Source organism: Myotis daubentonii, chromosome 12, assembly GCF_963259705.1.
Source record: "Myotis daubentonii chromosome 12, mMyoDau2.1, whole genome shotgun sequence".
NCBI lineage: Eukaryota > Metazoa > Chordata > Mammalia > Chiroptera > Vespertilionidae > Myotis > Myotis daubentonii.
In genome coordinates, this window is record NC_081851.1 from 24344815 (window position 1) to 24363244 (window position 18430).

Consider the following 18430-nt stretch of genomic DNA (forward strand, 5'->3'; position numbering starts at 1 on the left):
CCCTCTGCTGGTCACAGAAGGCAGCGCTGACGGCTGCGCAGCTCCCCCAGGTCAGGTAGTAAAGGTGATTCAAGGTCTCCGGATGCCCTGGCAGCTGGGCCCTCTCTGCAGCAGGACCCATGAGGAGGTTCTTTAAGGGGTTTGCGATGAGCCAAACACTTTCATCTGTGAACCTAAGGTGAGCAAGGAGTGAGCAAGGAGGTGAGCAGCATCAGCTCATAACAGGTCTTGGGGTCTCACTACAGAGCTTTCGGGTAGACAGTGTGGACGGCTGTACTCAGGGGAGTGGCGTGAAGGAGAGGAAGGTGAACCGCCTGGAGCAGGGTGGACAGTTACGAGCCAGCAGGAATCCAGGTGATGTGTGCCCCCGGGCCTCAGGTGGGGTGCCCTGTCTCTACCAGCCCTACACCTGTGAGACTGAGCCTGTGGCCAGTTTCCAAGGTCTCTTGTCCTGTATTCTAGTTGTGCTCAGGCCGCGGGAGATCAGAGAAAGGGGAGAGTTAGGTTAGTGTAGATCTCTTAAAACTCATTCATATGAGAACAAACCACCCAAAACTGGGCAAAAAAAAAATTGAACAAGACACTTCACTGAAGGAGATATGCCTGTGAAAAGATGCTCCACATCCTAGTCATCAGGAAAACACAAGTGAAACAGCAAGGGGATACCACTATGTACCTATCAGAATGGCCCAAATCCAGAATACTGACAGTACCAAATACAGGTGAGGATGTGGAACAACGGGAACTATTGGTGGGGATGCAACACGTTATAGCCACGTTGGAGACAGTCTGGCAATTTGTTTTTAACAAAGCGAAACACAGTCTTGGCACATGATACAGCAATGGCACTCCACACAAAAATATGCAAGTGAATCTTTATCGTAGTTTTATTAATCATGGCCCAAACCTGGAAGCCATCGAGCTGTCCTTCAGTAGGTGAATGAATATAAAGCTGATGCCCTCGCTTGGCGTAGGGGACATCTCTTACTCGTGGAGGGAGAACCTGAGGAGGAAAGGCTTAGAGTTGCGACCCCTGAAAATACATCCTGCATATCAGATATTTACGTGACGATTCATAACAGTAGCAAAATTACAGTTATGAAGTAGCAACGAAAATAATTTTATGGTTGGGGGTCACCACAACATGAGGAACTGTATTAGGAAGGTTGAGAACTACTGGCTTAGACTTTGCTTGGTGTCTTCCAATAACCCTTCGAGATCCACAGGCAAGACACTGGATGGGGGGTGGGAGTAAGTTGGGGTTTTGATCCCCGGTGATTTTCCTGTGGGGTCACCCCAGGATGACTACTTTTCCTGATGAAGACCCCGTCTCCTATCTAGTGGTCCTCTCCACAGAGCTCTCTCTGATCTGGTAACCACCCTCGTCGTGTCCCCTCAGGCCTCCTGGTGCTAAGGGGCGTATCCTACTGTCACTAGCCTGGGTTCTGCACCCTGCCTTGGGGCTTCCTTATACTTAGCCCACGTCTTTGTAAATGACTCCTGTATTACACTTACCTTGAATTGCCAAGTTTGCATGTCATGTTTCTTGCTAGAGCTTGACTGACAGCGTGCTGCCCAAGTTGGCTCAGACAGGCATGGAAGGCTTTATGTGGAAGAGGCATCTCTTTCTTGCACGAAGTAAATGATCCCTGCTGACATCGCGTAACTATTAGATCAGCAACCCTGATCCTCTACCACTTCTGGACTTCCAGTGATGTGATCTAAACACTGTTACGTTTTATCCACTTTGAATTGGATTTTCCCAGCTTTTGAAGTGGAAAGTTACTTAACAGGTAGGTTCTTTTTTAAATATATTTTTATTGATTTCAGAGAGGAAGGGAGAGGGATAGAGAGGGAGAAATATCAGTGATGAGAGGGAATCATTGATTGGCTGCCTCTTGCACGGTCCCTATTAGGGATCAAGCCCACAACCTGGGCATGTGCCCTTGACCAGAATCAAACCCAGGACACTTCAGTCCTCAGGCGGACGGTCTATCCACTGAGCCAAACTGGGTAGGGACACGTTTAGGTTTTTAATAGCTCTTGTGAAACTGTTTTCTCACCCACACTATGACTGTTTTCTCACAACATTGCCTACCACCTTTTTAATTTGTGCCTCCTGATGGCCAGAAACTGAATCTCATGATTGCTTTGATTTGAATTTTGCTAATTACTAGTACAGGTAACTGTAATTACTTCTATTTACTGGATATTTATATTTTTCTTCTTGGTGGAATGCTTTTTACATCTACTCCTCATTTTTCTATAGAATTACTTGCATTTTCCTTATTGATGAGGTGAAACAACTTTAAAACTTTGGCTAGTAATTGTTAGCTTGCTAGATGTATTGCAATTATTTTCTCCCAAGTACCTTAGTTTTTAACTTCATTCCATGATGAATTTTGCCCAAAGTTCTACAATGGCTGATGATGTTCAGTTCCTCACTTTCTCATTCACGGCATGTGTATTTTGAGTGATGTAGCTCATTGACTGAAGGCTAAAAGTTGTCTGTCATTTGGCTCTTTGTCCAGGAATTTTAAACTTTAGGCATTAAACCTACAACCCTTCCTTAAATTTTGTACCAGGAGCTGAACAATTAAGGCTTTAGCTATTTTTGTTTTTTTGGTTGCACATGTGTCCAATTTGGTCAAAAGCTGTTTTAAATTTAGGGAAATTTAAATCCTATGTTGGTCCTATAGAGTTTGGTTCTTTTGTCTTAATGCGTTTAATGCTTCTGTCATTTTGTTGAGTAATTTATGGGTCATTTTTGTTAATTTGTCCTTCATTTTTACATGAGGGAGGGGAGGTTAAATAGCACATTGGCTCACACCCTACAATCTGGGTTTCATGGCGAGACTGGCTTCAGGAAGATGCGATGGTACAGCCCCCAGGGAAGCAAGGCATATGCGATGGGCTTGGGATGCCTGGGAGTGGGCAGAGGTTTGGTGCAACTACATTCCCCCACCCCCACTGGTAATGGTTGCCCTGCACAGGCAGCTAGGATTTCCCCCAAACATCCAGAGTTCAAAGGGCCCATGCTCTTCTCTGTGGTTCACAGCACACATCACATTGCCCCCTTGGTTGAACAGTGGTGGGTACTGGTTGCCATGCTCAGGCCAGACCCACAGCCCTGCTTGCAGGTGGCCCAGGGTAAGGCCTGAACTGCAGTGGCATTGGTCCTCTCAGAAGTCCCAGGGGAACTGGTGAGCCCCATGACCAGATTGGGGGTTGGGAGTTGTAGATTCTAAACCCAGTTCTACTATAAATTTGATTCTGTGTAGTTGTTAACTCTGGGTGCCAGATAACTTCTCCTGCTACACAATTCCTTCTACTTTATTAGTTGTAACTGTCAGCTTGGTTACATGAGTAAGTTATTATAGAGACTGAGCCTCCATGACAGATTCTGGAGATTCCACTGATGAATGGTCACCCTCTCCCACCTCACCTGGTTCCCACGGATGGTCCCTCAACTCAATGAGATCATGGACAGGTGAAGTGAGCAAGCTAGCAGTGCACGTGACCAAGCAAGCATGGGTGAGATAATATTGGAGAGCCTGAAAATTAGAATCTGGATTCAGTGATCTCTTAAAAATTATCCCCATGTCTAGGATCTTTGGCTTAATGAGTACGTACTTGTAGTCAATTCAAGCCACACTTAATGATGTACACAATTTCCCTTTGTTCTACAACATAATAAAGCATTAATAGAAAGAATCTAGCAAGCTTGGTGATTCATGTTCCTTCCTGTTTATAACCAGCATAAACATTGAAAGCCTTCTCAAACACAGCTAGGGTATCCCTTCTACCCCAAGACCAAAGTTATGGTCCATTTCTTCAGTAGATGGGCTCTCTGCTCTTCAATTATCCATCCTAATGTTTCAGTTCTTCCCTCTAATCACCATCACCCCCTTCCCTCTAATTCCTCTGGCATTTATTCACACTAACATTTAAACTGGGGACTTCTGAATGAATGCTGACTGCCGGGGAATCTGGGAAGACTGCATTCTCTGAATGTCAGGAAGCTAGGGCAAGGTCAGGATCAAGTGGGACAAGGACTGAGGCAATGAGGATGCACAATCCCATAATGCACAGATTTCTGCAACCTTCATCTGAGCATGAAAAAAGTTCAAGCTATCCCCAAAAGCTCTTGAATCAATGAAGACACAGCTCTCTGGGCTGTGCCCCATGGGCCCTCTGAGAGCCTCCTGGGCTGGCCCTTCCTCTCTGCCTCTGTGGTTCATGCACCCACCACTCTATTTTCAGACTGTCCAAGCATCAGTATGGCCGGGGATCCCTCCTGCAGTCTGGACATCAGTCCTATGAGGTCCCTCCTTTGAGCTCCTGGCTCTTTTGTTCCCTCGGTTTCCTTGCTGCAGTTGTTACTATCCAGAATTCATCAACAACACGGCTTTACTCCTCAGCCTTCTCACATGCGTGCAACTAAGTCCTTGTGCTCAGTTCTCTTGGTTGGCAATTCCTTCTGGGCTTCTGCTCTCCAGACTGGATCCTGATCGAAACAGACAGAAGGAATGTGGGGCCTTAGACATGCTGTCTTGTGGGAGCATCCCAAGAAAGGGATACGTTGACAGATGCATGCTGGAGAGGCTGGTCAGCCGGGCAGAGGGGACTCGGGCTGAGCTTGGCTTTGAACAGAATGTGTCTGAGTTCATGATCCTACTGTCTCTTAGGGGAACAGAGAAGCTGGAAGCCAAAAGTGATGGGATTGGGGACTCAACAGGAAGGGGCCCTGTCCTGCCGGGATCAAAGAGGAGATGGGGTGCAAAGTATGAGGGGCTGAGCAAGGAGGCTCTTTTCGGAGCTGGGAAGAGGGGTTCATAGAGGGGCTAACCTCGGAGCTGCTGTCTCATTCTCAGCACTCGTCTCCCAGCTAGACAGGTGTGTGTGGAGCTGTAGGTCTGCCTTCTGGTCTGCCTCTTGACATTCACTTTCGTCAGGTTGACGTGGGCCTCAGGAAATTGTTATGCTTGACCTCAGCAGATGGGATAGTAGATGTTTGGTGGTGGTGGTAGTGGTGGGGATGGTAACAAACATGATAGAAAAATAAACTGTTACCATTTATTGCGAACCTACAAAGGTTCTGCATTAGTAGGGCAGAGGGTGGGAGGTAAGTTGGGGCCGCTCAGTTTTTGGAGAAATCATTGCCGACCTCTTTTAGAACTTAGTCAGTTTTGGAGTCCACTGTATTCTGAGGGCACCAGGGGCCAGGCCTCCCTCGGTTAGGAATGTGGTTCTCACTGCCTGTGGCTCCAAGGAGAGGGCATTGCATCTCTGAGGGGTTGAAAGAGTGTAGGTAGGGGCTTTCAGCCTGACCCTCCATTCAGGGTGGCAGCGCTGGAGTGGATGGGTGGCCTGAAGCACTCAGTCAATTTTGTAATCACAGGACCCCCTTTGTGGGATATAAGTATTCTCTCTTTTACCATGTTCAGCGTGGCTAGAGGGCCATCTATGAATCCTGAGTAGGGGCGGCTGGGGATTGAGAAAATGAAAGAAAGAGGCAGACACAGAGGGGAAAAGCTGGGGCCGGGTGGGACAGCTGGCCCTCTGATGGAGAGACAGTGACCCAGAGCCGGTGGAGCGTGTTTATTTTATACAATATGATACCAGGAAGTTTTACTAAAGCTTAAGATAAAGGAAATTACATGAAATCTTGGTTAAAGATCAAACTGGAATTCTTCAATCTTGTGGCTTCTTTGTAATTGTCACTCTGGCTGTGCCCAGATAATTGCGTCTGTTCCTGGTGCCTGGCTGAACTTAGATAATGAAACCCACCCCCTGGCACTTGAGCTAAAGGTCAGGCTGACAACACACCTGCCTCTGGCAAGGCATGTTTCCAGGGCATGGCTCTGCCAGACGCCACTGGATTCAGATCAGCTCAGGGGCTTTTCTGAGGGGCTCTCTACAGTGGGCCCCGGAGATGGACTCCTTCATCAGAGCCTGCAATTCCAGTCCCAGCCCCAGACGGACAGGCAGGAGGCTATGCCGGGGGAGGCTTCTCTGTCTGAGAAACCCAGCATCTGTCACCAACCCTACTTCCTCCTGGGGATCGGCTTGGGGCTCACCTCTCAGGGAGCGCAGGTGAGATTTCTTCATCGGAGCCTCATGGGACCTTCCCGCAGGAGGAACTGGCTTTCTTTTCCACCTACGGTCGTCACACCCCAAGGAAGCTGGAGCCTCCTGGTGCCCATCAGATACATGACTCAGGCTCTGTCAGAGCCCGTCACGGCTCCTGGGGGCTGCCGAGCTGTGACTCAGCCACAGGACATGCAGGAGAGGCACTTCCTTGCCGGGGGAGAGCTGGGCAGGCCTGACCTGGAGCCCTCCCTCTTTCCTGTGCTTTGGGGTCAGTGGAGGAGTTGGCCTGCCAGCCTGGCTCTGCATCACATCCTGTGGTCCTGTGCAGACCTGGCTGCTTCTCAGGGCCCTCTGCTCCCAGGCAAAAGCAGATGCCAATGGGGAGGGGGGCGGGGGGTGAGGATGCTGTGAGGAGACACAGGGCTGTGGGTGATTTTGGTCAAAAGTCACGCCTGCCCTTCAGACTTCTAAGGAGATGCTGTTATTGGCCTGCTCTCCCATCCCTGAGGCTGCCTGGAAGTTTTTGTTTTGTTTGCTTGTTTTCCCCACGAAAAGCCATAACTTTATTAATGATAGAAATAGTATAAATTTTAAACCAAGCTGCAGTAATGCTTTTGAAACACACAAAAGAAGGGTCCTCCTTTTTTAGATGGTTACATTGTTAATTCCATAATAGCATTTACATTATCACTAGAGGCCCGGTACATGAATTCATGCATGTGTGGGGTGGTGGGGGCAGGCAGGGTGGTTGGCCAGGATGCAATTGGCCCTCTAGGTGGGCAGTGGGACGCCCTTGCTGGCCCAGGATCTGGATCCATCCTGCTGACGGTTGTCGGGAGCCACCTGGTGGGCACTTTTATATTGTTTCTTCCTTGGGGAGTGTCTAGGGAGGGGAAGTGGCCACGGTGCCTGAGGCCCACGTCCAGAAGGCTGAAGGCGCTATTGGGATCATGCCGGTGGCGCTGGTCCATCGGTTCCTGGCTTGTATTCAGGAGATTGGACCTGCAGGACTACTGAGGGAGTGAGTGGCTGCTGCTGGGCTGGTGGGCCACCAGGATGGGCCAGTTAGCTGAGTTGTGCTCCCACTATGAGGGCACACTGACCACCAGGGGGTCAGTGCGCATAATAGTGACTGGTTGACCGGTCATTCTGCTTGTTCTGGTCGTTCCGGTCTTTTGGTTTTAACAGTTGCTTAGGCTTTCATATATCTATAATAATAAAAGTGTAATATGCTAATTAGCCCAGATAGCTGAACAACCTTCCGGACATCATTCCGGACACCTTTCCAGACAAAGCCATGTGGCGGGGGCTGAGGCAGAGGCGGTTAGCGGCAATCAGGCAGGCAGGCAGGTGAGCAGTTAGGAGCTAGCAGTCCTAGATTGCGATAGGGTGCAGGCTGGGCTGAGAGACCACCCCCCGCCTCCATGCAGGAATTTCATGCACCGGGCCTCTAGTATATATATATATATATATATATATATATATATATATATATATATATATATAGAGAGAGAGAGAGAGAGAGAGAGAGAGAGAGAGAGACTAGAGGCTTGGTACACAAAATTTATGTGTGGGTGGGGTCCTTAGGCCTGGCTGGAATCAGGGCCAGTCAGGTTTCCACCTCCCCCCCCTCCCCGCCTCCTCCTTCCCTTGCTGCCCATGTCTACTGCCACCACCCTGGTTCCCCATCCCAGACTGGTTCCCAGCCCCAATCAGGCAATTGGGACTTGCCAGCTGGGGGAAGGGGCTAACCGCTACCATGGTGGGCAAGCGGTGGACCAATTGAGCCATGCTGGCTGGGTGGAGGGATGGGGGAAGGGACCCGGGGGGTTGGCCACCAGCCCTGAAGAGGGAGCCAGCCCTCGGCAACCCTGGGAAAGGGGCCATGTCCACTGCCACCCAACCCCCGTTCCCTGTCCCAGCCCAGGGGCCTGGCCCTGATCAGGTGATCAGGGCCTGTTGGCCCGGGGAGAGGACTGGGAGGTTGGCTGACAGGCCCCATTAGTGATCGGGGCCTGCAGTCTGGAGGAAGCTTCTGCATTGAACGTCTTCCCCCTGGTGATCAGAGTACATCATAGCAACCAGTCGTTCTGGTCGTCCCATCGTAACAGTCAGTTAGGCTTTTCTATACTAGTATATAGATTACTATTGCTCTTCAGGGCTTGGACTGCCTCGGCTCTTGACACATTTGCTTGTGACATGGCCAATTCTGTGTCCTTAACTTCCGCACCTGTTTCATCAGCCTCTTCCTCTTCACTCTCCTCTTGTACAGTTGGAGTCTGTGTGTTTTCTTGAATGTTTGAGGCAGCGTCACCTTGAACTTTGAATTTGTCAGCAGCTGCTAGCTGTGCTTGCTGAGGTAAAGCCTCGATCTTGGCTTCCCCCAAAACTACGTAGGTATCTGAGGCTGGACTTTTGCAGACCTCTGGTTTTATGATGGCAAAGAGGATAGTCTAGATTTCCGTATAGTGACCATAGTAACCCCGGTAACCTGTTGAAGATCCAGCTTGGACACAGCCTTGGATGCCTTCTTTTCATCTGGGTTCTGTTTTGCTTTGCTGACTGGTTCTTCATCGATTTCAGCTGCCACCGCCAGCCGGGCTTGTGTGGTTGCCTGTGTGGAATCTTGTTCCTCGAGCTCTGGTACTGATTCATCACTGTCAGATTCTGTTCCAGACCCCGTCTCAGCCTGGGCTGTGGCAACTCCTGCTCGGTAGCAGGGATGGTCTCTGTGGCTTCACCAGGCATTTTGTGTAGGGAACGCGGAACCAAGATGACGGCAGAAAGAGAGCAAGCCTGCCTGGAAGTTTTTCCCAGGACGTGGCTCAGGTGTCCTGTCTAGGGCCTCCTGTGGGGCCAGGCTTCCTGGTCCCCATCCAAGAGGAGGACCCGAGAAACCAGTGTCCCGAGAAGGTCTTGGGAATGTCTCTGAAGCTCACACTCTTATTGCTGCTCCCACAAGTACTGAGACAACCCCTCGATGATAGTCATCCGAAGAGCCCCTGTCTTTGGATTGTCCCTTAGTGCAGGTGATGTTGGGGGGTTGGGACACCTGCACTCAGACCTGGTTCTTCTGGACACCCCGGCATCCTCTGCCATCTCTGTGCATGGTCCTCAACACCCAGTGCTGTCCACATCCCCCTGGGCCAGGGCCATTCACTGGGGCAGCTCCAGACCCAGCCTCGACCCAAGCACGGCTGAGGCTGGGCCTCAGCACACGTGCACCCTGGGACGGATGGTTTCTTCTTAGGCCACTTGCCCTCACCAGAGCCCACAGCTTGACTGCAAAGAAACGCTGGGCTGCTGGGTCCCTGAGCGCTGCCAGTTTGGGTGTGTAAATCCCAGACCTTTCTCTCTGGAGGGCCTGGGTTAAATGATCTTCTAGCGTCTCATAATTGTAATATATCCTTATTCTTTGCCATTTAAACTGCAGTGAGTGGATCTCTGTTTAGGGAGGTCCCTGACTTGAGTCAGCTGGTGTGGATTCTTCAGGGTCAGACTCCGTGACAGTTCCATGGAGTGACAGTGCGGCTCACAGAGTGATAGTATGGCTCACGGAGTGACAGTGTGGCTCTGGTGGGTGGGTGGTCACCCTGTGGCAGTTCCCTCACAGTGTGGCTTTACAGAGGGGGTAGGACAATGTCACACCTGCCTGGGAAGGGTCACCAGGGAGAAGCCTGTCTGGGACCAGGGTAACAAAAGCAGAAAGGGTGAAGCAGAAGGGCTACTGGCGAGGTCTGCCAGGCTTCAGGGTGTCCCAACAGGACCAAACGGGTGGACGGCAGAGGAAAGCAGACCCCACATCACATTAGGCAAAACTTGCCAAGCAACCGACCTCTCCAAGGATCAGAGGGACAGCTTGGGATTGGAGATTTCCACCTCCAGCTGCTTTAACCATGGTGTGAAAATCTCAGGGCAAGGTATGCCCTCTGCTTAACTCTTGTGTTTGCTCCATTTCCTAGGGCAGTGACTGGCACATGCTGTGAATGAAAAAAAAGGATGGATGGATGGATGGATGGATATGATGGTTAGCCATTTGGTAGGCCTGGGGTAGCAGGAATTTCACTCTTAGGGTCTCTTCCAGCCCCACCTGGAAGACACAGGTCTTTTCCTGAATCCTAAAGGAGACTGACAATACCTCCCATCCCATCTTTTTCGCAACTGTCACCATTTTCCCACGCAAGTTTCCAGAGTCTCTTGAGCAAGGCAAAGGGATCCCCACTTATTTGGGACTCCAGAATCCAGAACGGCATCTGTCTTGTGAGGACACTGGAGGGCAGCTCACATTGCAACTGAAGGTCAGTGGCTAAGAAAAGTGATGTGGAAAAAAACACCCCTCTTTTATAGGAAATTTATTTGGTAGAAAATCTAATTTTAGAATCAATAAAAAACTATTCGCCTGTTCTTAAGCATCTTCATTCCTTGCGCTGTGTGAGTTAGATCGTGCAGTGGGCTCCGTCCCTCACAGTGAGGCCACTTGGCTTTCTTTTTCTTTCTTTTCTTTTTTTAAACATATTTCTTTATTGATTTCAGAAAGGAAGAAACAGGGAGAGAGAGATAGAAACATCAATGATGAGAGAATCATTGATTGGCTGCCTCTTGCACGCCCCCCACTGGGGATTGATCCTGCAACCCAGGCATGTGCCCTTGGCCGGAATCGAACCCTGGACCCTTCAGTCTGCAGGCCGACACTCTATCCACTAAGCCAAACCGGCCAGGGTGACTTGGCTTTCTTGATATTGAGATGTCTCAGCCATTCTTCCTTCCAGCATGTTCTTGCCTTCCTCCTGCCTTTCTCTCCCCTTGGGGTGCCTATTCACCAGCCATTGGAACTTTTAGGTCTCACTTCAGTATCTCATCTAACGTTCCACACTCTCTATCATTTATTGTTTTTTCCTTTTTATTGAATTTATTGGGGGTGACACTGGTTAACAAAATGATATAGGTTTCAGGTGCACAATTCCACAACAAGTCATCTATACACTGTATTGTGTGTTCACCACCCCACGTCAAGTTGTTTTCTGTTGTTTGTTGATGATACATTCTGGAAGAATTTCTCAGTTCAATTTTTCAGGTTATAACTACATTTTAAGTGTTTTGGGTCTGGTCCTGTCTGCTAAACTATCCTTCTATTGTGTTTTCCGAAATTTCAATCTTTGCTAGGTAAATTCTCAAGATCTCTTGTTGGTGCTCTTGTTTTTGTTGTTGTTAATCCTCACCCGAGGATATTTTCCCATGATTTTTAGAGAGAGTGGAAGGGAGGGGGAGACATACAGAGAGAGAGAAACATGAATGTGAGAGAAGCACATCGTTTGGTTGTCTCCCACACACGCCCCGCCTGGAGCCGGGGATTGAGCCTGCACCCAAGGTTTGTACCATTGACCAGAATCGAACCTGGGATCCTTCAGTCCACAGGCTGATACTCTATCTGCTGAGCCAAACGAGCGAGGGCAGTGCTCTCTTTATAACTGCCTGTTGTAAAAACCTTGTTTCTTAAACTCCAGTTCTATACACTTCAGTTTAATGTAATGACTGCAATTTAATTCAAATCAGTTTAATTCAATGCAACTTAATTCAAACCAATCCAATTCAATCCAGAAAATATGTAGGTTCTTACTGGTCATCAGCCAGAGAATGGCGCGGGAATGCTGGTGAGTGTGAGGGAAGGGAGAAGACAGGTGTGGCTGCCGCCCTCAGAGGAGGAGAGCAGGAGTGAGGGGTGCGGTCAGGCTCTCCCCAGGAGCAGAAGCTGTGGGTCTCAGGAAGCTGAGACACGGGGCCTACAGACAGCAGGGTGTTCTCCTGGGGCAGGCGGTGAAGCAGCTTCAGAGCTTGTGACTCACCCAAGGTCAAGAGGGCGCGACCAGCTGGAGCCGACCTTCCTTTTGGTTTTGCCTTGTGGGCTGTTTTCCTATTTGGATGACATTTCCCTTATTCTTTATGCTGCCAGTACACCTCCACGTGTGCAACGTATCTTTTTAAGGTTGAGAAACCTTTAAAGAAAAATAATTCTGGATAATAAATGATTTTTGTCCTAATTCTAATGTGTAAACATACTGCTAACTATCAGCTTCATGTGTTTGTACAGTAACAACACTGAGACAGATATAAAGTGAAATGGAAGGCAAGGAGGAGCCCGAGACCAGCCAGAGTGACAGAGTGAGGAATCGCAGTGGGCGCGCTGGGACTGGGCAGGGCTGGGGGAGGATGGCCCACGGGTGGTGACAAGGTGTCTGTGGTGACAGAGTGTCCCTGGAGACAGGTGTGTGGGACAGTGAGCGTCCAAGAGGGCACTCACTGCTCTGTGACCACGTTCTGTGCCGTCTCACAGCCTTGTTTCCCTCTAGTCTTCTCCATCCACACGCCCCCTCCCCCTTTAAAAACTGTGGGTGAGGAGCCCTCTTTTGAGAACAGAGCCTTGCTCTCCCACCCGCCAGGCTTCAGGTGACATTTCTGATGAAACTGAGTAACTGATTGTGGCTATAATTGTAGGGAACTGTAGCTCAGATCTGGTTCTGTAGAGAATAGATTTCTTATTTTCACTCTGATACTACACCTGCAGAACATCCTGTTTGCTTAAATAAGGTCTTCACAGCAGCACAGGTAACTTATATTTTTTATTTTTTCTTACTTCTGGATAATCAGATAGGACACTCTACAAGGAAGGCACAAAGTAAGCAGTCAGTAAGCACCGATTTAATGCAAAATCTCTCCATTATTTGAAATTTTCTTCCTCAGTTAAGTATAATTTTAGCATTTTAGTTTTATACAAATCAACATTAACAGTTACTAAGCCACTTTGTTCTGGAGTATGAAGTAGAAGAATTAATACTGGGCATTTACTGCGATGTATACTCGCTGATAATAAGTGGGGCAGTTTGGTACATCTGCCCATTTACATTGATATATTGTCAATTGTTACAGCTGACAATTGGGATCCAGAACACATCTGCTTGTGACATGATTAGATTCTGAGAGCGGCAGCATCTCCATCCTGCCTCAGGCGTGTGCTGACCCGATGTCCCCGCCTCCTTTCTCCACCGGGAGCACTTTGTTCATGCAGCCAGCGTGACACTGTGGATTGTCACTCAGCACCGACGTGCGTTCAAGCAAAAGCTCGAATGTGAGTCCTGGTGTCATGTGGCTCCAGGATAAGGTGGTCATCCTGACTGTCCAGAAGAGGTTCTGATAACATGTAGAGTGCAATAAAAATAAAGACATAACAATCTTTTTTAAAAATATGTTTTTATTGATTTCAGAGAGGAAGGGAGAGGGGAAAGCGAGTTAGAAACATCAATGATGAGAGAGAATCATTGATTGACTGCCTCCTGAACACCCCCTGCTGGGGATCGAGCCCACAACCCAGGCATGTGCCCTGTACTGGAATGGAACCCAGGACCCTTCAGTCCACAGGCCAATGCTCTGTCCACTGAGTCAAGCCAGCTAGGGCACGACATAACAATCTTATAGCTGTGCAACCAGAGAGCCTCATGGACCCCTGGCTTCCATCACACTTAAGAAATCCATAATATGGCACAGCAAATGGAGTCATGGAAGGCCCCTGAGTAGCAACACCCTTGTTTTCAGGTGACTGCCTGGGTTTGCACACATTTGCTGTATCAAATGCTTTGCATTTGAGTTGCATGAGTTCCACGTGTTTGGGATTCCTCTACACCCATTCCCTTTGAAATTCTAACTTACTAGGTTTAGGTAAGGGCTTAAGAATCAATATTTGGTCCAGCCGGTGTGGCTCAGTGTCATCCCATGAGCCAGGAGGTCATAGTTCAATTCCCAGTCAGGGTAAATGCCCAGGTGGCAGGGGGCTGGATCTCTGGTAGGGGGCATGCAGGAGGCAGGCAATCAATGATTCTCTCTCATCATTAATGTCTTTCTTTCTCTCTCTCTCTCTCTCCTCTCTCTTCTTCTCTGTGGAAAAAAAAAATCATTATTTGGTCCCAGTGAGGACACACACCTAGGTTGCTGGCTTAATCCCCAGTCAGGGTGCCTATGGGAAGCAAAAGATCAACGTTTCTCTCTCACATCAATGCTCCCCCCCCCCTCTCTCTCTCTCTCAAATCAAGGAAAACATACCTTCAGGTGAGGATTGAAAAGAGAAAGAACCAATATTTGACTAAGGTCCTAGCGGGTTTGGTTCTGTGGTTAGAGTGTCAGCCCTCAGATCAAAAGGTCATGGGTTTGATTCCTGATCAAGGGCATGTACCTCAGTTGCAGGCTAGATGCCCAGCTGGGTCAGCGTGCGTGTGGGAGGCAACCAATCAATGTGACTCTCTTATACCCATGTTTCATTCTCTTGCTCTCTCTCTCTCTCTCTCTCTTCTCCTCCTCCACTCTCTGAAAATCAATGGAAAAATATCCTTGAGTGAGGGTTAAAAAAAATTTTGACTAAGGACCCTACGGAGCACTGATGATTAACCACACTTGGAATGTGCTCCTCTGGACTTCCCAGTGGAGTTTTGCTTATAAAAACTCAGATTAATCATGCTTGAGACAACTTATGTGCTTCTTCAGAAACAAAGAAATACATAAAAATGTGTTTTTGTTACTGATTTGGTTGATATTTACTTTGGATTGTCCTCACTTGAGTAACTTAACAATGAATTGAACAAAATGACTTGAATAAAAACGTTCAAACTCTCAAATAAAATTCCTACATCTCTAAGATGGAAAGAACCCAAATTTCCATTAACCAGTGGTGGTATATTCATACAAAGAAATACTGCTCAGCAATAAAAGAAGATCAACTGGTACACATTCAACTAGATCAGTGATGGCAAACCTATGACACGCGAACTCATTTTTTTGGTTGATTTTTCTTTGTTAAATGGCATTTAAACATATAAAATAAATATCAAAAATATAAATCTTTGTTTTACTATGGTTGCAAATATCAAAATTTTCTATATGTGACACGCACCAGAGTTAAGTTAGGGTTTTTCAAAATGTTGACACACCGAGCTCAAAAGATTCGCCATCACTGAACTAGATGAATGTCAGAAACCTTATGCCAGACACTAAGGGTTCATATTGTATGATTTCATTTATACAAGAAGTTCAAGAATAGGCAAAGCTAACCTAGGATGATAGAAATCAGAACAGTGGTTGCTTTGGCAGAGGTGAGAGCAAAGAGAAGATTCTAAAAGCTGTTATAGAACTAACACTGATCACATTCAAAGAATAAGAAAAACACTCAGTGGCCACATTTAGGAGAAACTTTTGTTTTTGGAAATGCAAAATCAGAGCAAAGAGAACGGGTGAACATTTTTCTTTTTCTACATGAAAACTCAGGTTCTGCTCATGGTCTCAAAAATAATGTTGTCAAGGACACCATCAGTTGTCTAACCTGGAATATTTGAATTAAAATGGTTTTCCTTTTTTCCCAATAGTCCTCCTCTTTTAGGCCAATTGTGAAGTTGGGGCTGTAGACCAGGGGAGAGGTCCTTCTCTGGAAGAGATACTCCGTCCTGAGCTGCTGAGATTGGGGTCAAGTCCACGGAGAGGGACTAAGCATCTTCCTTCTTCATGGGCCCACGGCTTTGGTTTGGAATATCTGGGTATTTAAACTTCAAACTTTTGTGAATATTTTTAAAAATATTTTTTCTCTTTGTAAAATTTAGATCCAAGAATTTCTGGCTTTCTCATCTGACTGAATTCATTCCCCGCCCCCCCCACACCCCCACTCCCTCTTTTTTTTTTTTTTTTTTAACTGATGCCTGATTTATTTCTACCTTTCAAATAATTAACATTTTAGCTTGTTTTGTTTTGCTTTACATATGGCTTTTAAAATTGTTACATTTCACATTTAAAAGATTTTTTTAAACTAAGGAATAAAATTGTGGTAAACAATAAATGATAGCTATTGTTGCGTTATAACTAGTATATTCAGAAAATTCAGGAAATCTCTTTAGGACCCATTATCTATGTTTTAAAGTAAATGTTGAGTAGGTTTGAGGGGATATTAATACCAACTATATCCTAGATGTAAATGAATGGCACCTACATGAACTCATCACCCAGCCAAAGCTAGGACCTTTGGAACCCCTGTATGTTCCTCTTCCATCCGGTCCCCTCCCTCCCTCAGATGTAATTGTCATCCTAAATTTCATGGTTATTATTCCCTTGCATTTTGCTATACTTTCACCACATATGCATATCTCCCCCAAATAATTTAGTGTTGCCTGCCTTTACATTTTATAGAATGAAACCGTACTGTTTGTGTTCTTGTACAGCTTGCCTCATGTCCCTGGGTTCACTCTTGGTTACATCATGTCCCTTTGGGTGCTCTGAAGAGGAGACACCATGGTGAGATTAGACAAGCAGTGAATGTGTTGGGAGAAATGCACAGGAAAGATGTAGGAGGGAGGGGTCAGGAGGAGGCAGGCAGAGCCTTCAGGCCATAATGCAAGTCGGACACTAGCAATGGGGAAGAGAGGAGTGGGTAGGAACAGCTTCGGGCTGCACTGCAGCTGGGACTACTCTGAGGAAGTCTTGACCTGACTGGCAGGGAGCCCCAGGCAAAGCTTACCTGTAGAGGCTCCTGGTCCCAGGAAGGGCCTGGCTGCAGTGCTGCTGTGCTCAGTCATGGCCTGGGAGCAGCCCAGGGTTGTGGCAGCCTGAGGCTGTAGGCCAGCTCTCCTCTGGGCAGCAGCTTCTCCTAAAGGGAGATTGAAATCACTCCTGTTTTCCCAGGAGCTGAGATACAATTCACATACATCGCTGTGTAAATTTAACGTAAACAATGTGGTGATTTTAGACAATTTTATTTTAATGTGTCCTGGAGAAGATAATTTGGGGTTGAAATTTCAGGGGCATCGATGAGCTTCATGAACTTGACTGTGCAACTCTCTCTTCAGGTTTGGGAAATTCTCAGCCATTATATTTTAAATAAGCTTTCTGCTCCTTCCTCCCTCTCTTCAAATTCTAGGGCTTCAAAAATGCATAGATTCTTTCTCTTAGTAGAATTCCATAATTCACATGGGCTTTTTTCACTCTTTTCTTTTTGTTTCTCTGACTGAATAATTTCAAATGACCTGTCTTCCAGTCCATTAATTCTTTCTTCTGCTTAATCCAGTCTGCTATTGAATTCTTCAGTTTATTCATTGCATTCTTCAACTGAAGGACTTCTGTTTGTTTTGTTCTTAATGGTTTCTATGTCTTTGTTCATGCATTGCTTTCCTAATTTTGTCTAGTTGTCTGTTGCTATTTCTTTAAGAGGATTATTCTTAATTCTTTTTTAGGCAATTCATTTATCATCATTTGTTTAGAGTCATTCTCTGTAGCTTTATTAATTTCCTTTGGCGGTTTTATGTTTCTTTGATTATCCATGGTTCTTGTGTCCTTCATTGGTGTCTACACCTTTGAGGAAGAAGGCACCTCTTTCCATTTTTACAGTTTGGCTTCATCAGGAAAAGCCCTTGGCCAGTCAGTCAGCCCATACACATATTATGGGTGGGCTGACTGTGGTGTCTGTGGGAGGGCTTGCTGCTAGAGTCCTTGGATGGGCATATATGGTTCCTGGGTCAGCATGTGGGCAGGCCTGGTGCTTGGAGCCACAGGGGCTGGCTGGTTTCTGGGTCCATTGGGGCAGGCTTGGTGCCTGAGTCTGTAGTGGTGGGCCTGGGACCTGCGTCTTAGTGAGCAGGCCTGGATCTGAGGTCTGTGGGGCCAGCTGGGTGCCTGGGACTGCTGGAGGCTAAGGCCAACAGTAGTTAGCATATCAATGCAGTATTCAGCAGGGCTGAAAATCAGCATAATATTGCTCTGCTGTTGGCCAAATGGCTCAAGGCAATCCCCTAACCCAGTGGTCATTAAACTGCATCTCGTGAGCCACATGCGGCTCTTTGCCCCTGAGTGTGGTTCTTCCACAAAATACCACATGCGGGTGCGCGTACAGTGAGACTGAAACTTCGTGGCCCATGTGCAGGAGTCGGTTTTCGGCTCGGTGAGTCTATTTTGAAGAAGTACTGTTGATATTTGGCTCTGTTGACTAATGTGTTTGCTGACCACTGCCCTAACCTCATAATCCTTTTACTGTTTAGGAAACTTTATCTTTGATATGCCTATGTGAACTCCTAAAGGGAAAATGGGTATTCAAGTGAATAAAAGCAAACAGGACCCAGAAGGAGAGGCAATGGTGTCAAGAGAATCAGTCATTGCTGGAAGGCTGAGGACATGCACAGGCCCTCACAGGAATTTTACTTTGCATAAGTACAGCTTTATGTAGACAGGAACTCTCAAACGGTATTTGGTCTCACAGGAGCCAAACATTTGCTATCAAAAGCCAAGAGAAAGTCTCTCTAGAGGAGGACGCAGCCACTCT

At 47.2% G+C, this 18430-nt stretch overlaps 1 pseudogene; it reads right to left on the reverse strand.

Moving 5' to 3' along the window:
• Positions 1 to 8248: 8248 nt before the first annotated feature.
• On the reverse strand, positions 8249 to 8883 carry LOC132213781 (nascent polypeptide-associated complex subunit alpha-like; annotated as a pseudogene).
• Positions 8884 to 18430: the final 9547 nt, after the last annotated feature.